The 21,663-nt window shown below is 43.9% G+C and overlaps 1 protein-coding gene across 2 annotated transcripts in view; it reads right to left on the bottom strand.

Moving 5' to 3' along the window:
• HIC2 (HIC ZBTB transcriptional repressor 2) overlaps positions 1–20,334 on the bottom strand; it is a 35,834-nt gene extending 15,500 nt beyond the window's left edge. Inside the window, exons 1-2 of one of the 2 annotated variants that reach the window (XM_056859778.1) lie at positions 20,278–20,334; positions 3,353–3,498 (exon numbers count right to left, since the gene is read on the bottom strand). The gene's annotated coding sequence lies outside the window, so the exon portion shown is untranslated. The remainder of the gene's footprint in view (positions 1–3,352; positions 3,499–20,277) is intronic. The other variant, XM_056859779.1, reaches the window with a different exon arrangement.
• Between the last annotated feature and the right edge of the window lie 1,329 nt (positions 20,335–21,663).

Raw genomic sequence — 21,663 nt, 5'->3', positions numbered from 1 at the left:
GTCAAGCTTACAACCCACACTGTCCAGTATTCTGCTAGGGCAGTCCAACACCTTGAGGAATCTTGTAAAGAAGGGCACAAGGTAAACATCCCTTGCTAGTTCACCACCTTGTCATCTGACAGACTGCCTCTGAATATGGAGGATTTTGTTTCTAGCTTTCATGCCGCCGACAGATCTATCTGCTGTTACATACTACACCACAAGATAAAGGCACAGGCCTTGGTCAGCAACTACGTTTTGCAAGTGGGCTGGTCTTGTTCAGAACACTAAGGAAGGAGCCCAACTCCCTTCCCCCTCCTCCTGCTGAGCCCGTCCCCGTCCACCAAGCTAGTCACTGGGCAGAGAAAGGAGGAGTTTGTACTGCCTCTTCTGTTGTAATTGGCCCCACTTTAAATTGAGCTGTACGGCCAGTAGGAGTAACATCGGTGGGAGAAGCACCATATAATCTGGTGTAATGCAGTGGACTAGGACAAAGGAACCTGGGTTCAAATCCCCACCTGCAATAAAGCAAGGAGCAGAGCTGCAGGGAGGTTCACATTTACAAGGAACAGGGCCTCTTTTGTAGTGGTGCCATTTGTAGAATGTTCAGTGAAACTCCTTGATGCCAGAGCCCTTTTGATGAAGTTTCCATTGTGTGTGTGTGTTAAGTGCCTTCAAGTCGCAGCCGACTTACAGCGACCCCTTTTTTGAGTTTTCATGGCAAGAGACTAACAGAGGTGGTTTGCCAGTGCCTTTAGATTCCATTACTCCGGCTTAATATGTGCTATTTGGAAACTGGTTTGGCTTGTATTGTTTTACAGCAATTGGGAAGTTTAGTTAGTGATTCTAAATTATTATTATTATTTTGCAAACAGCAAAACTAGTTAGAATATCTTCTCACCTTGCTGTTGGACTTGTGCTATATACAATAATTCTGCGGCCCAATTATTATTGTATGTCACACCATGTTACTCCCCTTCTGCTCCTGCGTAGTGTTCAGAGCTCCTTTACAAACAGGATTACATGGCCTGCCCATGTGCAATACCCCCCATCTGGCTCTGGGGGCTCATGTTTTGTGCATGCTTAGACAACATGCTACTTTTTTGAGGGGGGGGGGCTGTCAAGTCACAGATGACTTATGGCGATCCGGCAGGGTTTTCAAGTTCAGAGGTGGTTTGTCCATTGCCTGCCTCCCCGTCATGGCCCTGGTATTCCTTGGAGGTCTCCCATCCAAATACTAGCCAGGATAGACCCTGCTTAGCTTCTAAGATCTGAGGAGATCAGGCTAGCCTGGGCCATCCAGATCAGGGATCCAGGTTACTCAATAACAAAGCCCCAGCAGAGAAGAATCAAACAACAAGAACAACAACAGCACCTTTATTGGCATATATGCAATTAAATACAGGGGCTAAAAAACAGGAGAACAAAAGCTAGGACCAGAAAGGATCAGAATTTAGATTCTTGAAGCCTCATAGCTAGTTGTAGGAATTTTGCTACCCTATCCATTATATCGGAGTTTTGTCCAGAGAGAAAAAACTGAACTTTACAATTGTCCAAAACTCCATTCCATTCATCTAAAAGTAACTTAAGGAATTTAGCTCAGATATCAACATAGAAAGGACAATACAAAAATCCATGTTGTCGTGATTCTACACTACTCATACTGCACGGACAGAAGTCTTTTAGAATATAGGGTTTTCTGAAACCTCCCCAAAAGTACAGCTGAGGGTAAAATGTTAAATCTCGCAGGCATAAAAGCTCAGAGAAGAGTCTTAACTGCAAGGGCCTGCCCCCCTTCTGGTGCTAAATCTCTTACATGAAGCAACTGCCATATGGCCAGATTTTGCCAGCCCTCGGGATACGCCAACCGGTACCAGCTTGGCCCAGATTCCGAGCTTTCATTTTGGAAGAAGACTATCCTAGTAGATCCACCTAGCCAACAACAGCTGCAGGCCATCCATTTAGTGAGAAACAAGCCGGCTCACCTTCCATTGTTCAAGCAAATGAGGGAAGATTATAGCTTATGACTCACGGACCCATCTTCATGTTTGAGGATTAATTTGACCAACCCTGATACTGTGCCATTCAAGCATCAGAAGGAAATTACTCTCAATGAAGAAGCCACTCAAGCATGGTGGGACACTGGCCCAGACACTACACCTGTCCATGAAGATTTTACTGCTCCAGCCGCGCAGACACCAGGAGAAACCTAGCCAATCGCACCATCCAGGGGAACCCCTCTTTCCCCAACAAGTTTAGCTGTTGTTGAAGACGAAAGCAAGAAGAACACATGAAGCTGCCTTATACTGAATCAGACCCTTGGTCCATCAAAGTCAGTATTGTCTACTCAGACTGTCAGCGGCTCTCCAGGGTCTCAGCCAGGGTTTTTTCACATCATCTACTTGCCTAGTCCCTTTAACTGGGATTGAACCTGGGACCTTCTGCATGCCAAGCAGATGCTCTGCCACTGAGCCATGGCCCTCTGATCTTTCCCCTATCTCAGGAGGTATTCCTGGAAGCAGACACAAAGCAACCAGTAATAGCCCACCTGCCGATCCATAATTTTTTTAATGGCATGCTGATGTCCAGAAAAGAGAAACAAATTTCAGATTCCAGATGACCCCTTCAGCTGGTTGCCTAGAGGAAACAGGACTCCTCATTGGTGGACCCTGTGAACAGCTGCCTGCAAACCTGACCCAATCCATTTCTTGGGATAAGAACATAAGAAAAGTCATGCTGGATCAGACCAAGGCCCATCAAGTCCAGCAGTCTGTTCACACAGTGGACAACCAGGTGCCTCTAGGAAGCCCCCAAACAAGACAACTGCAGCATTTTCCTGCCTGTGTTCCACAGCACCTAATATAACAGGCATGCTCATCTGATCCTGGAGAGACTATGTATGTATCATGACGTATCCATTTTTACTAGTAGTCATGGATAGCCCGATCATCCATGAACATGTCCATTCCCCTCTTAAAGCCCTCCCAAGTTGGCAGCCACATCCTGGGGCAGGGAGTTCCACAATTTAACTATGGGATGTCAGCTGCTGCGAGCATTCTGCATCATTCAAGAGACATCTCTAGCAATTCAAACAAGCCGACATATGGGAGAGCTACAAAACCAAAGAGAAGCGGCTAAACTACTACAGCAGACTACATGGGAGAGTTTAAGGGAGGGAGGGCAGGAAAAGCTCAAGGAAGCCTCGAAATCTTCAATTCTGGGGAAGCAAGTACATGCTAACAATTGGGGGGGGGGTTAAAAAAAGCAAAATGGCTGCGCATTTGCACCAAAGCACAGGAAGGGGGAGAGGGAGGACAACGGGCGGAGACCTTGAGCGTTAGAATGCAGGTTAAACCGCTTTGCTGCCGCTTACCATGCCAGGTACACGGGGCTAAAGGCACCTCCATCCAGTGCTGCCCGCCGTGCCAGATACATCCCATGATGTTCCATTGAAATCACAACAGGCCATCAATAGAACGTGGGCTGTGCCGATGCTGAATGAAGGCCCAGCAGGGATCACTGTTAAATGCAATTAAGAAATTGCAATCAAAATTGAAACATCCGTTTTAAAAAGAAAGAAGAAGAAGAAAAAAGAAGAAGAGAGACACAGAGCTACCTAAGACACCAACTAAACGCTGCTGTAAATTAGCAAATCTCCTCTCTAGGTTTGGGAGAAGGAAGGAAATGGGCTGGTGCCCAAATTTTATGCCACCCTGAAAAAGCTGACTTTTGGGGGGATATTTAAAGGATAACAAAATAGCGCACGTTACAAGGCATCTGTCTAGTAACTGGCACCCTGATGTGCCATTGTAGAACCACAAAGCCATGTTGTATGCACAAGTAAAACTTCCCGACAATGTCTGAAAATAGCCTGCATGCTAAATAAACCTCAGTTAAAAAGGTAAAGGTAGTCCCCTGTGCAAGCACCGGTTCATTACTAACCCACGGGGTGACCTCACCTCACAAGGTTTACTAGGCAGATTATGTTTACAGGGTGGTTTGCCTTTCGCTTTCCCAGTCATCTACACTTTACCCCAGGAAGCTGGGTACTCAATTTTACCAACCTCGGAAGGATGGAAGACTGAGTCAACCTTGAGCCGGCTACCTGAAACTGACTTTCGTTGGGATCGAACTCAGGTCATGAGCAGAGCTTTTGACTGCAGTACTGCAGCATACCACTCTGCGCTATGGGGCTACCATCCTAGAAATCCTCCTGTAGTACATATGCTCCCTGTAAGTTGCTTTCTTCCATGGCACCAACTCTACAGGAAAGGCCACCCCTTCCAAGGCCACGTTTTTTCCATGTTCTTCGGAACGCTTGCAATTTCTTGTGTAACAAGGTCTAACTCCAGGCAGAGAAGTGACATGCGTACATATAGTTCTCTGAATGTATTTCCCACAATTATTTCTGACTGTTCTCCCCCGGAATATGGTTATCCTCAAGCTGTTTTTGCCTCAAGCTGTTTTTGCCTCCTATGAGAAACTTACACGTACCCATATGTTTCACCAGCATGGGTAAAAGGATCTCGAGGGAGAGCAATTTTCAGTTGGGATTGGGAATAAAAGTAAGGATTTTAAGAAAGAAAGGAGGTGGGCTGGTGCCCAAATTTTATGCCACACTGAAAAAGCTGACTTTTGGGGGGATATTTAAAGGGTAATAAAATAGCGCACGTTCCTAAATTAAGCAAAGTGCTATTTGCAGCAGAGAGCTGCAGTGAGCTGCTTTCCCTGTGCTCGGCCAGAAGCAAACCGACGAGTGGGCAATTCCATCCCAGGAGACAGGAAGCTGAAATTTGATCCTGCCTCCCTGAACGACCAGTGGGAATCACCCAACGTTGCAAGATGCCCTCCTCCTCAGAGCGAGAAAAGTCACTGGGGAGGGAGGAAAACAGCCCCTCTCCCCATGCTGTGGTTTCCCCATTTCAATTGCCGCCCCTGATTCAGCACGTGGGTATTTTCCCCTTTCCTGTAATATTGTAAAGAAAACTAATCTTAAAACATCATGGAACATGCAATTCCGTTCTGACTACCAAGCAACCCCTACAAGTTATACTTTCCCAACATGTCTAAGTGTATCTTTTTGTGTGTGTGTTTCATCCCAAAACACACAGATCTAGTTTTGGAACTCCTGATCACCAAGAATTTTGTGGCTCATTAAGGCCTAGTTTTCATTGAATGGTCACTGGCTAGACCTCTCCAGGCTTCAGAGTGGGAACTGACATCACTGATCAGTCTTCCAGACACAAATCTGCAAGTAGAAATCAAGGCATTTGGGAGAAAGGCCACCTTCTCCCTGATGTGCTAGTTTTCTATTGTGCAGGGAAATGTTTAATGGAGGAGTATTCTCCCACATGCCCTGACCTGGATGGCCCAGGCTAGCCTGATCTCGTCAGACCTCAGAAGCTAAGCAGGGTCAGCCCTGGTTAGTATTTGGATGGGAGACCGCCAAGGAGTACCAGGGTTGCTGTGCAGAGGAAGGCACTGGCAAACCACCTCTGTTAGTCTCTTGCCATGAAAACCCCATAAGTCGGCTGCGACTTGAAGGCACTTTACACACACACACATTCTCCCACGTGACTCGTCCCACCCCTGGTTATCTGCAGCAAGAAAGTGATACAGCCCGGACACAGGTTTATCAGCTCAGTGAGAACTCTGTTTCAGCACTCCTATAAAACCACTGAGAAAAGACTATGGTGGAGGTTAAATCTTTGGGGGAGTCTTTAAATATGGACCTCGTTATAGGAATGCTAGTGAAAAGGAAAAGGAAATTCCATTTCTGAAACGAGAGAAAAATACGGAGCGGGAACTAAGCTTCACATTCATGCTCAAAGCAGAAGGAACCACTTCTTGCTATGCCCAGAGGAGCCTGGATCCTGGGATGGCATCTGAGAAGGCTCAAGATAAGGATGAAGCAAGTGGGGGTGGTGGATGTTGCTGAATACTCATGAAATATTTGGACTATGGGCACCATTTACTTTTACTGAAGGGCTCTTAACAATCTTTTCCCCAGGCTCAGATGAACAAAGCGCAAATCTGAGCCAGTTATTGTTGGGACGGGAAGAACCTTCCGCCAGAGCTCTTTCTTGAAGACTCACGGCTAAATACTTGCACTGTGCCCATGCATGCCCTGTAGGGTTGCCAACCTCCAGATGGTGGCTGGAGGTCTCCTGGGGTTACAACTGATCTCCAGGTGACAGAGATCAGCTCCCCTGGAGAAAATGGCCACTTTGGAAGGTGGACTCTATGGCATTATGCTATGGCACAGAAAATGCTTTTATTCTTTGGCTTTTCTTCAAGTTCACTCCAAGTGTGCCCCAAACACGTTTTATTCATTACTTGCATCCTACATTTAGTTTTTCAAAAAACCCAACCAACTCCTCCTAAAAAAAAAAAAAAACCAGAACAGCAATGCAAAATAAAATAAAGGAAATATCATGGCTGAGCCCTTGGCTGCAAAACTCCCTCCCTACCATGATTCGTCTGGCATCAACCTCTCTTAGAGGCCAAGTGGGAGATGGCCCTAGTTCCTTGCTTAACAGATTTAATACTATTTGTGTTGTCACGGTTAACTTATTTCTGCTTCTTTTAGTAACTTAAAGTTTTTTTTAAAAATGGTAAGCTCTTTGAGGGCTATTTTTAGGACAACAGTGGAATAAGAATGCCCAAATAAACAAACAGAAAACACAAAAAAGTTACAATACTTGTTTAAATATAGTCACTACATTTAGTTATTATATTGAATGATATTGTATATTTAGATATTGTATATTGTATGATGTTTTAAGGATGTTAGCCACTCTGAGCCTGGCCTTGGCTGGGACAGAGAGTGGGATATAAGTCAAACAAACAAACGAACAAAAGAATATATTACAAGCAGCAGCTTGCTCAAGTTAAAGCCTGCGGAAATAGGGAGCTTTCAAACAAGCGAAGAGACTGCCTGGTAAGAGGCTGTTTTAGATGATGCCCTTGAGAGAGGGAATTTCACAAGGGTATACACAGATTTTTGCTAAATATTCCCACAAGCCACACTGCAAGAGCAGCAGAACGCCCCATCTGGACTACTCCTTGTCTGCGTGAAGTAATATGGAGCAGAAAATTTTCCAGAGACACAAATATTATTTAAGCCACGGTTAAGTGAGATTTATTGACTCTTCCCCTTCCCACTTTCCATTTCAGTCCTTTGGGCTATTGATAAAACTTTAGAGATATTTACACACCAGGTAAAACCACCGTGGCATTTTCCTTCCTTCCAAGTTTGGTATCCTAAATATAAGTCAAATGAATGTGGTAAAATCAGATCCGAATTGATATTAGGACGTCGGAAAGTTTTCCTGTCATGTCACATCACCATGTGCACATGCCTACAGAGAATAGTCATGCTGCTGTTTTCTGTACGTATCTATAAACCCACACACTTTGCAAAGCGAAGAGGTACCTTTGGATCCATCCCTCTGAGAACAGGAGTAATACAAACGTCAAGCTACCAAAAAGAACACCCTTTTTGAACACTTCAAATACAAAAAGGCATGTCTTGTTTGACCAACTAATGGAACGTAAATTAGAAGTGAGAAGAAAATGCAGCTCTGGTGACAAATTAATGGTATTTTGAATCATGGAGTCGGAAGGGGCCATACAGGCCATCTAGTCCAACCCTCTGCTTAATGCAGGATCAGCCTACAGCATCCCTCCATGTCAAGTGCTTGTCCAGCCTCTGCTTAAAGACTGCCATTTATTTATTTTTGCGTTCATCTGAAAACAAATAGTCCAGTTGGCGCTCCATGCCCTGACCTAGATGGGCCAGGCTAGCCCAATCTCGTCAAATCTCAGAAGCTAAGATCAGTATCCAGATGGGAGATCACCAAGGAAGTCCAGGGTTGCTATGCAGAGGCAGGCAATGGCAAACCACCTCTAGTCATCTTTTGCCTTGAAACTCCTCACTGCAACTTGCCTGCAACCACCAACTGTTGCTCTGCTACCTAATAACTATTTCCATGCTGCAATGTGCTATCTGGAGGGAAGTATCCTCTTAGCCCCAGACAAAGTGTGCTTCAACTTCTTGGAAAAACTCCACGTCAGTGAGATAAAAGTAGCATTTAGATAAAAGTAGCATCCAAACCACATCAAACTATACACAATAGTATAGACCAGTGGTGGCGAACCTATGGCACGCGTGCCAGAGGGGACACTCAGAGCCCTCTCTGTGGCACGCGCGCCGTTGCCCCAGCACAGAGTTCGCCTGAGTTCGTTACTAGAAAGCCAGAGGGACGCGGGGCTGGGCCGCTCCCCTCCCTTTCTCCATGCGCACCTGAGGGCATTTCTCACATCACTTGCCACTCTGCCCAGGAGCCCAATGGGAGCGCTTCCTCCCTCCCGTCACATGCGGCAGGGCGGCTCACATGCAGCGTGAGGGTGCGGCGCGGACGGCAGCCTCTTGAGTCTGTGGCGAAAGTGATTCCCATGGTGGGGTTGGAGAGGAGCTAGGTTGGAGGGGAGCATAGCTCACAGCGTGGCATAGCTGGAGGGGAGCAGAGCGCTCGGGCCACAGTGCGGGCTTTGCGGCGCCTCCCACCTTTCAGTGAAATCCCCTACTAAAAGAGGAACACCCACTTACGCAGCATGTAATTAACCTGTGGAACTCCTTGCCACAGGATGTGGTGATGGCATCTAGCCTAGATGCCTTTAAGAGGGGATTGGACAAATTTCTGGAGGAAAAGTCCATCACGGGTTACTAGCCCTGATGGGTATGTGCTACCTCATTATCATATTCAGGTTAAATTGCTGTGTTGGCACTTTGCGATAAATAAGTGGGTTTTGGGTTGCAGTTTGGGCAGTCGGTCTCTAAAAGGTTAGCCATCACTGGTATAGACAGTCCCCAATAATTTATCCAAGTTAACTTTTGTGAAGCCTTTTGTAACAGTGCTACCCTATTGCCTGCATAGAAAAGCCAGCGTGGTGTAGTGGTTAAGAGCAGCGGACTCTTATCTGGAGAACCGGGTTTGATTCCCCTCTACTCCACCCGAGCGGCAGATTCTGATCTGGTGAACCGGGTTGGTTTCCCCACTCCTCCACACAAAGCCTGCTGGCTGACCTTGGGCTAGTCAGTTTTCTCTGAACTCTCTCAGCCCCACCTACCTCACAAGGTGTCTGCTGTGGGGAGGGGGATGGAAGGCGATTGTAAGCCGGTTTGATTCTTCTTAAAAGGTAGAGAAAGTCGGCATATAAAAACCAACTCTTCTTCTTCTCTTGAATAATTCAGTTTTGCATAGTTTGCAGACAGCCAAGAGAGTGGGAGCTTTCCTCACCTCAGGCAACCTATTCCACAAGGTGAGGACTGAATACAGCTGATACAAGGGAGAAATGAATGTCGACTATTTAATTCAACTAATTAATTCAAATATTTCTATCCCACATCTCCTTGGACTCACAGAGATCTACTAGCCAGCTACAGTCCAACCCCCCAGTCCAATGCAAGAAATCCAAAGCTAATGGGATTCCCAGCACACACATACAGAGCCCTTTCCTATTAAGTGGTTCTTTGGTTGAGCTACTCTTACCGTTAGGAAGTTCCTTTTTATATTCATTTATATTTCTCTCAACGGCTGCTTTGCTGTTGGTTTTATAAATTCATTTGGACAGTGAATCTATGCTGTTCAGTTTTTATGTGCAAGGTCTCATTTATAATTTACATATAATGTCAATTTATTGACATGGTAATAAAATCGAACTCGCGTATGACAGGAGCACAAGGAAATAGAAAATGGCAAAAAAGTTAAAAAGAAATCTCAGGTTCAGTTCATGCAAGGGAGAAACAAATCACAGTGGGTCTTTCTGGGATAAGAAATCATCTCGAACTATTATAGCATTGGACTGAATCCACTCTGAAAGCCAAAAGAATCATCAAACATTTAAAAGCGTTTCTTCATCTATTGCCCCATACTATACAAATACACCCCCCCCACACACACACACACATATACCCACTCGCTTTTTCCCTTCCCTCTTGGGCTTTCAAAACACAGTTCAGAGTGGTTATCAGTCACCCAAAACAACACTTGAGAATGGTATTGATGAACACCAGTGGGGAACACCTACTGGCTCAGTGTGCAGAAACTGTAGTCTGCGGAAAGGACAAGACCTCCAGACATAGGTGACTCAAGTTAGGGGTCATAAAACCTGTACAGAATCAAGGGATGGTGTTTTTATGGGACTGTTTGTGCAACAGTCAACTACTTGCCAAAAACCAAAGCCAGTAATAAACTTTTAGTAGGTTGTAGTAGTTTAAGAGAAATCCTGTCTCCTCTTTCTCTCCCCCTGAGAGATTCTAGCGGCAGATATCAAGCGGCTTGAGAAAGCCCTGTTAGTTGAAAAAACCAATGCATGAACATAGATATTTGAAAGAAGGGCTTTATACCAACTGCATGACTTCTAACTGCTGATGGAGAAATTATGCTTTGGGTAGTGGGCTCCCTTTGCTGGAGGTTAAATTTCCCCATCACTGCTCCATTAAAAAAAGAAAAAAGCACAGATTTGAACAAAATGGGTTTGTTTGAAAGACCTGGATAAGGCTGTTAACAATAGGATGTTTTGGAGGTTATTCATTCACTGGGTCACTATAAGTCAGAAGTGCCTTAACGGCGCATAAAAGAGACAAATGTATCTGGTGCAGAAGACACCATTTTGGAGAGGCATTCCATCCTGTGTGAGAGTGGAGGAAGGATGCCTCTTCTTCAAAGATAGTGCCTACCACATGCCCTTTTTAATAATGGCATACACCAGAAACAGTTCACTTATTTAAAATGTGTTGCGCAACTAGCAGTTCCCATCGATCAAAAAGGGTTTAAATGGATTAAATGGATAGTCACATGAAAGTGACTACAAAGTGCATCCCTACTGGAATCTACTTAAAAAATGAGAGGAAACCCCCATTAAATTATGCCATCACCTTTGTCAGTGTACGTGCGATACAGGCATCTTCATATATTTCTAAATCCTTTTGCACAAAACCCACTAAAATAAATGGGAGAGCTTCAGAATAACATTGTGATAAAAAGGTAAAGGTCCCCTGTGCAAGCACCGGGTCATTCCTGACCTATGGGGTGACATCCCGACGTTTCCTAGGTAGACTTTGTTTGCAGGGTGGTTTGCCAGTGCCTTCCCCAGTTATCTTCCCTTTACCCCCAGCAAGCTGGGTACTCATTTGACCGACCTCGGAATGATGGAAGGCTGAGTCAACCTTGAGCCGGCTACCTGAAACCGACTTCTGTAGGGATCGAACTCAGGTCGTGAGCACAGCCTGGACTGCAGGGAGAAGGCCTTAAAAAATAGATGCTAAAGTAAAAAAAAAAAATGGAAAAGGCATTTATTGATTCAATTCTCTTTGAGATGAAAACAGAATTATGAACTTTTCATGCCACTTTTCCAAAGCTCTCTCTCTCTCTCTCACACACACACACACACAGAAATTCAAAAACAGAATCTTTAAAATCAGTCAAATGCCTTTTGAAGGGGGAACATTTTCCACTCTTTCCAAGAACTTTATGAAGGATGAAGATTTCTAAATATGCTCTGGAAGAAAGTTGCAAAGCCTAGCTGTCATTGCCAGAAAAAGAAAAGCCAGCTTCTATTTCATGGCTGGTGGACAAATACCATTAAGCGGTGATGCCATCCTAATCCACTCTTTCTGATCAGACAAACATTATTTAAGAACTCCAATTTTAATATACAGGTGTTCTACAAACCATTCAATATCAAGGGCTATTGTAATATTCTTTCAATTACTGTGATGCCACTTTCTCATCTTCATGGATGGCTTTGTTCTACCAGAGTACCTGCAACAATTCCATCTTGTTAGAAGAATCTGAAGAATCTCACATGAACACATGAAGCTGCCTTATACTGAATCAGACCTTTGGTCCATCGAAGTCAGTATTGTCTTCTCAGACCAGCAGCGGATCTCCAGGGTCTTAGTCAGTGGTCTTTCACATCACCTACCTGCCTAGTCCCTTTAACTGGAGATGCCGGGGATTGAACCTGGGACTTTCTGCATGCCAAGCACATGCTCTACCACTGAGCCCCGGCCCCTCTCAATTATTTAGAATTCATTAGGATGCTCAACATTCTCTCACTAGGCCTCAATGAAGACAAAGTTTTCCTATTACACAACAAATGTTAATAGTTTCAGAAGATAGATGTTGGTCTGCAGTAGAACAGTTAGATTCAAGTCCAGTAGCATCTTACAGACCAATACAGAGGTTAATGTTAAGATCAAAACGCATTCTCTTACTATCCTTTAACATCTTCCAATTAAAAAAAACAAAAACAAACAGTAACTGTAAAAAGAATAATAGGATACTCAGTAGGATACTCATAAAAGCTTGCTTAAGGAACATAAAGGAAGGCTTTACAATCTCTATGCTGTTTTACAGAATGTGCGTTTCCTTGTATCTGTTTTAAGAGGTACTTTGTTTTATATACTTGGTATATTTATATCACACTTTTCCAACAGTTGTCCCCCAAAGTGGCTTGCATCAACTGAGAGAAAGAAAAAGACACAGCTGTCTCGAGACCCTTATTTAGAGTGAGAACACTGAAACTATCAATCCAATTCAGACATTCCATGCATCAAATTATAAGAAGCAAGCAAATATGCAATTTGCTGGAACTAACTATGCAGCATTGTTAAAAAGGTACACGGATGGAAGCCGTGATTTCCCCCCAAACTTCTGGTGATTGTCACTCAATCCCTTATAGCAATTCCCCTAGCAAAGAAAGAGGTCTGCTACTATTACGCATTTGGTAGCACAGACCCTTACCATCATTTTACCATGAAGAATGTCTTCATAACTTAATTTACGGGATTCCGCTAATCCCATCTGAAAAGCACTAGAATTCTTCGGAACCAAATACTTCTAAGAAGTGGACAGTGGAAGAGAATTTGACATTTTGTTGGCCAAAAGACAAGCCAATACTCTGCAACCAAACCAGGCAGATAACTAGGAAGAACTACTGTTTTTGTTCAAGGACAGCTGAATCATTATGAAAAATGGAATGTAAAATTTCAGCTGGGTACGATGGAAATGGCAAAACTCTGAAAAAGCTGGGGTGATATTTGATCCAGTTAAGGGAGAAGGAGCCTTCTTTTAAAAAAATAAAATTGTCTTTTAAAAAGGAACTATATTTTTAGAATAATTTGCTGCAGGAGGGGAATAAAAAAGAGACAAAAGGAAAGAAGAGGGGAAAGAACTATATTTTTAGATGTAGGGGCAATCACAAAAATAAAAACAAACAAAAGAAACCTGTCACAATTTCTTAGATTCCACCTTACTCTAATCAAAACATGCACTATTTCGGGCTCTTTGCCTATGAAACAAATTCTCTGAAAGGGACCTTAAGAAACCCTCGGAAAGGCTGTGCTCAGACAGAGCTGTTTTTAAAAAAGGTTATAATTACACCGAAATCATTAGAATATTCACAAAAGCCTCTCTTTGAATGCAGCTCAGCATGCGGGAAGGGGGAATTAAGACTAAGAATTCCATGGAGGTTTCCAATCTTACACAGCGATATCAAAGCTTCCATAACACCATACTATGAATCTCTAGTGTTTCCTGTGGGCCTTGCGCATCAGGAGGCTCAGTCTGAGACAATGTGCGAACCACGGATTTGTGTATAGATGGATGCCTCCTTGAAAAGCACTCAGCTGCGAGAAGATGGGAGCAGATTTGGAAATATGCCCAGTGGTGTGTCAACAAAAATAAGGAATTTATTTAAAACTTCTGTAATCCACACTGTTAAAAAAAAAAAAAAAGAATACATCCCAGTGGCTCATGGCACTCTTTAAACACATGTACATAAACACATATACAAATAAAACAGACGAAAACACACCATAGCAGGCAGCATAGTTTCCTATTAAAACAGCAGCAGGTAACAGAACAACATCCCAGATCCTAAAAACAGAGAAGAGAATTTATATATCAGAAAGAAGCACACATGCTCTCCACTACCAGACTCTTGGGATTCCCAGGTTTCATAAAAGATATTCCTTTCACCCTCACAATCTCCTTGATTCATAAATCTTGAGCAGCATAATTCTAAATCTATTGTTTAAGGGATATAAAAAGCTGCAATGCCCCTTCTACAATGACATAAGATCGCAGTACATTCTCCCCATATTGTCATCCTTTCCTGGGAGATTGGAAGAAGCTGAAGTTTTCCCTTCTCTTAGCAGACTCCTCTCGGGAGATAACCACTCAAGTAGCCAAATTTTGCCTCCGGTCTAGTGGGATTCGTAAACGGCTGACTGAAAACCTTTCCCCATAGAAGATCTTTCCTCCTCTTCTTCATCCCTCCCAGAAACATCAACTTTTTAAATTTTATTTTATTATTTTAACCTAACTTTGATTTTTACTCAGAGCTGATATTGTATCGAAGTAAACTTGATTGGCCCTGACCTGGATGTCCCAGGCTAGCCTGATCTCGTCAGATCTCAGAAGCTAAGTAGGGTCATCCCTGGTTAGTATTTGGATGTGAGACCACCAAGGAATACCAGGGTTGCTGTGCAGAGGAAGGCACTGGCAAACCACCTCTGCTAGTCTCTGGCCATGAAAACCCCCCAAAAAAGGGGTCGCCATAAGTCGGCTGCGACTTGACGGCACTTTACACACACAAACTTGATTGATTGATTGAGATAAATTTTGCCACTGCCAATGTAACCTGAGGATCTCTGTCACTAAATAAATAGGGTATTCGCTCAGACACAGAGTTACTAGTCCGATCTGTCAGAAGAGGAATAGTAAGATTGTGCTTCCTGCAATTGTGGCACATCTCTTTTAAAAGTGGTTCCCCAGCCTTCAAAATATTAACATAGAAGTCAGTAACAGGTCACGTTAACTCTGTTTTTCAGCTAACTCTGTTTTTCAGCTTTCAAGCCATGCTGATGTATTTTGAACTACTAGAGGCTAAATGTGATATTTTTACATTGGAAGACATCAAGTGTTTTGGGGAGAGATCACAGAAAGAGCAAACAGGTTTACTTATCAGAAAATTGCGCCTTCCACGCTCCTGCCAAAGAGATGCAAGTTAAGTGATCTGAACCAAAGGCGTAAAAATTAACTGGACCTCACTCACAGTCCAGGACATACTTCCTAGGGAGTTCGCCCTGAGTTACATCAGGACTGAGATCTCAGGTAAGCAAGTAACATCAAATGCTAGATTCACTCATTCAAGCAGATGGACGGAGAACGCACTGTGAGGAAAACTGCCTGTGAACAAAGCCGCTACCTTCCTAGCACATCAATGCACAATCCAAAAGCAGACTGCGTCAGATCTCCTGGAATGATGGACTACAGACCCTTGGAGAAAGTGGCTGCTTTGGAGGGTGGGCTCTATGGCATTACACCCTGCTGAGCTCCCTCCCCGCACCCAAACCCCTCCCTTCCCAGACTCTCCACCCCAAATCGCTACGAATTTCCCAACCTGGACCTGGCAACCTTACTGAAGGTTAGACGCATGAAGATAAGAACAGGGCCACTTGGGTGGTGACGCCCTCACAGTGGAATGTGCTTCACGGCAACAAGCAACGGCCGTTGCTTGATAACATTCAGGCATCGCGTGGAAAACACAGTCTCCCCCTGCTACCCCACACATTTCCCTATGACAATCCACTCATGCTCCTTGAATGCATGGACCAGTTTTATCAGCTGAAACGGACTAGGATTCCTGTGCACGCAGAATTTCCTTCTGCACAGACATGGCTACAGTATATAGACCTTCCACATGCACGGGACCCGTAAAATGTTAAGAATCAATCAGTCCAGGGACATAGTTAGAGAATCTCCGACTTCAAAAATAAATGCTGTGAATTATCAGCCACATCCACCATCTCAAAAGAGAAATGTATAGGATGGACAGGGGACGCACACACAGTATATTGATAAAACACAGTAAACCCCTCGTAATAACCCAATCAAATCTTTCCGTTTCCAAGGCATCTAGCAGCCTTAACCAACAGGTGTGCCCCTTTAAATACACTTGTGAGGCACATTTGTGTCCTGTAGACACCATTCTAAGGATTATGTTAGCACCACAGACACCAGCTGTAGCTCACCCCACGGGATATCTGGTAACTGCCCTCAAAAGGGAAGTTATTTTCCAAAGCATACAGCACCCCTTGGCCTATGACCTTAGGATGCCTCAGGAGAAGAACACATGTGCCCTCAGAGTGCGCAAGAATGTTCATGTCCATTCTCTCTCCCACAGCCCCCCATCCTAGTCCAGAAGAATCAGGGTGGGGTTTTTTTTTTTGCCTGAATACCCACAGAAGGGATTGAGGGGTTTCCAACAAAATAGAAACATCTGGAAGAAAAGCCATGCAACAAAATATTGATATGTAATGCCAGCGCTTAGGGAGATTTCTTAAAATCTCTCAAGAAAAAAAAAAGTAGCCGCTGCAAATGCCCAGCTCATTTATACCAAAGAAAGATGAATATTCACTTATTTATTTAGAATATTTCCATGTTGCCTCTTCAGAGTCCTGATGGAGGTAGGTGGCTTACGGTTGAAAACAAAAGCAGCATAAAAGCAGCATAAAAACTACCCACAAAACAGAAGCAGACAATTAAAAAGCTAATAAGGTAATGCCCCTAATTAAAAGCCTGGGTAAAGAGATGTGTTTTAATTGGGTGCCTAAAAGGAAGTAGAGTAGGAGCCAGGCAAGCCTCAAGGGGGAGGGCGTTCTACAGGTGAGGTGCCACCACAGAAAAGGCCCTGCCTCTAAGCACCGCCCACCACTCCACTGAAGGCAGAGGCAAGGAGAGCAGGGTGTGAGAGCAGATTGTAACAGGCAGGCTGGATTTATTTCTACATCCAGTCGGTCGGTGCCCGATTTGAGCAAAACCCAGCTGCGCTAGATAACCTAAGGAACACACTGCATGGGAGAGACAGTCCACGCCATATTTTATCTATATTTTATTTTGGCCTGATTTAACAGACTCCTCGGAAACTACCATGAAGCGGGATGCGAAAAGGAAACATTTAGAGCAGCCCAGGGGAATTTTTGAAAGGAAGAGAGGCCCACTGACGCTGTGCCAAGCCAAGAAGGTATCTGATGGACATAAAGGAATGTTCAAAGTGCCGTCTGCTGGAAGATTTCGTTTTACCCAGCGCTCGTGTTCAGGCACAGGGGTTCAAAGCAGAAAGAAGGGCCGAGAGAGTGAAAGAAAAATGACAGTGAAATGCTAGCCTGTGCATTTTTATACCGGGTGCAGAATGGTTGAGGGATCGTTGCACCTCTCCCCAGACACAAAGAAGACAAAAACGTCTTCAGCAAGATGCAGCGTTCTCTGTCCAGGAGCATCCAGTGGATAAATGACAAGTTCATTAAAACAGCAGCCCTCTGTTCAAAGGCATGCTGCTTTTCATGCATTAAACGGGAGGGTCTCAACGTTTCTGAGGACCCCAGTTTACTCCAATCAATTTTCTAGACCTCATTGCTAGTATGACACGCTGACAGAACCTCAACAAGCGGAATGTGTTTCTGAAGACTTCCCTTATCTTTCGGGTACAACAAAAGGCAAGAAAAGACATTTCTGATTCATAAGGAAGAACAGCACCTCAAACTTAGACAAACAAAACAAAGGCCACCGTGAGAAATATGATATTTAGCCTGATCCAGCAGGGCTCTTGTAGGAAGCCATTCTTGTGATAGTATGAGGGCTACTCAAGCCAAGGTGGTTAATGGCAGAATAGCTCTGTTGGGAGCTCAACTCTAGATGTTCATAAATTATTTATTATAAAGCAAGAAAAAAAAAGTATTTTCTTCTGATTCTTAGGGAACACTCACATGACTCTTGGATAGGATTGAACATATTCTGTTAAGGGGAGAAGAGAAAAAAGAGAAAACATTTTGCGCTGAGAACAGCCAATTATGTGACCCGCATCCATATCACATGAACACATGAAGCTGTCTTATACTGAATCAGACCCTTGGTCCATCAAAGTCAGTATTATCAGACCAAGGGTCTGATTCAGTATAAGGCAGCTTCATGTGTTCAATAACTGAGCGTAGAAGAAGCAACCCCGAGCAGAAGCTGGACCGCCCCATCTCGCAAGATTGCCTATGATCATCCTTTTTCACTGGCTTCTGGCTGACCCTTTACCATGATTTACATATCCAATACACACATTAGAAAAAAAGGAAGATGAGTGATACAAAAAATTTTCTGTTCTGTGTAAGTAACTGCAACCAAGAGGGAGGCAGAAAGAGAGAGAAAGACTGTCCCATCTTACATTTTCATAGACCAGCCAAGAGGGTCAGGAAGAGGTTATGGGAAAATATGAAACATGTGTCTCTTGGATAGAAAGATGTAGCACATAGTTCTCGGCAGGAAATGTACAGGAAGAAAGCCCAAGAGGAGGAGATATATAAACTCTTCCAACAAAGATTCCCAGGGCAACAGACACTAAATAACATCTCTAGTTATCTATGCTACATCTGTGCTCATCACCTTAACCACTGGCCCTGTGTCAACTCGCTGGATTTAAGAGTGTTCCCTTGCTAGCCGTAAGTGCTTTTTTCATATAGAAAGGTCATACAGAGTTTGAACCTAGACCAATGGCATGGCAGTGGATGATACCAGGATTTGACCCTGATTTTTGCCTGGGAAGGAGGGAAAGGGAGGAATGTCATTAGAGCAGGGGTTGCCAAACTCAAAACAAAAGAAAACAAAACAAAACCAGAGCTAGTCTGAATAATGAAAAATATCCTGAGCTACTCACTCCCAACCACCACATTACCGAGTTTTCTTCTGTCCTAGAAACAGAACTTAGACTAGGAGGTACACTAGATATGACATGATCAGCTAAGCAGCACAAAGAATCATAGAATCATAGAGTTGGAAGGGGCCATACATGCCATCTAGTCCAACCCCCTGCTTAATGCAGGATCAGCCTAGAGCTGTGTTGGCAAACCTATGGCACGCGTGCCGGACTTGGCACGCTGAGCCCTCTTTGTGGGCACGCGCGGGTAAGTTGAGCAGCCGTCGCGTCTGCCTTCCCAGGACTCCCCGCCACCCAACTTAGGGACTTTGAACAAACATTAATTGTTCAAAAACTTCAACAGTATGCAATAGGGGAAAGGTGCACATTGTTTGACTAAAGGGACCAGATACTATCACCATTCTATTTCCTCAACAGACATAACTGTGCTCTTCTAAATCCTCAGCTGGATAACGGGCAGCCATTTGTAGACCTACCCTGTGAAGAGCAAGAATGCCGGTCCAGACAGATATCTAGAACATATCACCTGGGGCTGCCTCAAACTCTGAATCAGGATTGGACCCCAAAATTTCACACCCAGGTTCCTAAAAGCAAAGAACCATCGTCCAATCCACCCATAAATCTCCAAAGTCTTTGCCCCCCCCAACACACACCAAACTTTTTGACAATCAGCTGCTCTGCCTGGAAAGGACTGGATATTGCTTATTTAATGATGGGGGATGGGGAAGGGAGGTGTGTAGCAGCCAGACCTGCTCTTATAGGCTACACTGTGAATATACATTATCACAAGCAATCCTTTTGCCAAGATGCAACCAGATTTAACTTTATTCCCAAAAAGCTTTGAAGGGTAGCAACATTACAAACTGTTTCCTTAAATCTATTTCACATATTTTCATTGTATCAAAAGTCAGCCTACTAATAAAAGAATAACCTGTGTAAGAGTCACCAAGTCGTGACTGGGCTTAGTAGCCCTCTAGTTGAGAGCCAGCATGATGTGGTGGTTAAGAGCTGTGGACTCTAATCTGGAGAACCGGGTTCGATTCCCCACACCTCTACATGAAGCCTGCTGGGCAAGCTTGGGCTAGTCACAGTTCCCTCTGAACTCTCTCAGCCCCACCTACTTCACAGGGTGTCTGTTGTGAGGAAGGGAAGGTGACTGTAAGAAACTTTGAGACTCCTTAAAAAGTTTCAGAAAAGTGGGGTACAAAAACCAGCTCCTCTCTTCTTCTCCTTCTAGTGCTGTTAACAGCCAACTAAGGTTTAGTTCTCTTGCTTCCTTTTTCTACAGATGCAAAAATGAAAGCTGCTTTTCCATATGCTGCCTAACAAGGAGGTTTCACAGTGGAGAAATGTTTGGAGCAACAGAATCACTCTATTTAACTTGGCCATATTGAAAACACAAGGATGAGGTATCTAACAAGCATGTCAGAAGGTGAATGATGTGACTAATGCCATCTCGGGTACGCGGTGCATAGAAACTTGGTCTTAGAAGCTATACAAGAATCAATTTAAAGCGTTTCTTACCTCAGATACCAACAGGGGGAGTTCGCCCTGGGGCAACATGCAATATTACCTGTGGAAAAGAGGAGAAAAAACTCAATATTTAACTCTATTACTCATGAGTAAATGCCATGAATCACTAAACGTTATCCCCTCCAAGTAAAGAATACAATAAATGTACCTGTTTTTAAGATGCAGGAAAAGGGACATTGTAAGAGATACCCAGCGATTACAGCCCACTCCTCAATGACCTCCTCAATATTAATACCAATTTATTCCACCCCTGACTTCTGTCGTGGGATCTGGCAGGCAGTTGCTTTTTGGTTAATTCGGTGGTTCCCAAACTTTTCGGGCCACTGCCCCCCTTGGTTCCACAAACTCAATCCCAGTGCCCCCTGCCCTATCCTATAAAAAGCATTATTCAAAATAGGGGTTTGCATGATGCACTAAAGAAGATAATAACAATAAAATTTCAAAACAGTAACAATTAATTGCCCATCTGTTCAAAATCAAATTAAAACTTTTTAGTTGAAATTTATTCAAGAAAACTGATGAACTTGATCCAGTGGTACCAGCTCTTCAAAGTCTGGGAAAAAAATTCTGATAGTTTCCACCAAATTTGCCAGCATGGTGCCATAGCTTGATCTATTGTAAATTAGTGAACAACACAGCTGAAGGGGGCTGTCTCTAGCGCCCCCCCTGCTGCCCCTTTGCCTCTTAGTGCCCCCTAGGTAATCCTACCACCCCCCAGGGGGTGGTACTGTCCACTTTGGGAACCACTGGGTTAATTAGACAGCCTTGAGAAGGAACCCAAAGAACACACGTCATCCCCATTTAAACACCGTTCTAGCTTAACAGGTTTGCAACATGGCTCCGCTGGGTAGAGATGCGCCGGTTAGGTTTGGAAGGTATCTATTTCTGACTGCTTTTGGACCCAACCCAATGTAAATTAAAGCCCCGATTTTAAAAGCTTTGGCAAACAGACATTGTTTGCAAAGGAAGCATGTTGAAACTCCATTTTGCTAACATACCTTGAGCCCCCCACATGCAAAAGAAAACAAAAGAAGAGAGAGAAAGAGACAGTGGAATAAGAGAGCTGCCCGTTTGTGGCTTCAGATGCAATTCCTACTTCCCTGCCCCCTCAAAACCTAAAACAACAGATTCTAAAAGAGTTACAGGGTTTCCCAAGAACAATATACACATGCCTTTAAGAAAAGCAAGTGCAAGATAGATTTTCCTAGCACAATAAGCACAGGATGAAACCATAGTCCTGAGCTTCTACTGGTGTGTATTTTGCAAGCATAAGCTGTAGTTTAGTGCAGGTGAGCATGCTATCCTAAATTTATTTTTATGCAACTATTTTATTGCTCTGCCTTGACCTAGATGCCCCAGGCTAGCATGATCTCATCA

Source organism: Euleptes europaea, chromosome 13 (genome assembly GCF_029931775.1).
Source record: "Euleptes europaea isolate rEulEur1 chromosome 13, rEulEur1.hap1, whole genome shotgun sequence".
NCBI classification, from domain to species: Eukaryota; Metazoa; Chordata; class Lepidosauria; order Squamata; family Sphaerodactylidae; genus Euleptes; species Euleptes europaea.
This window is presented reverse-complemented; position numbering and strand designations above follow the sequence as displayed.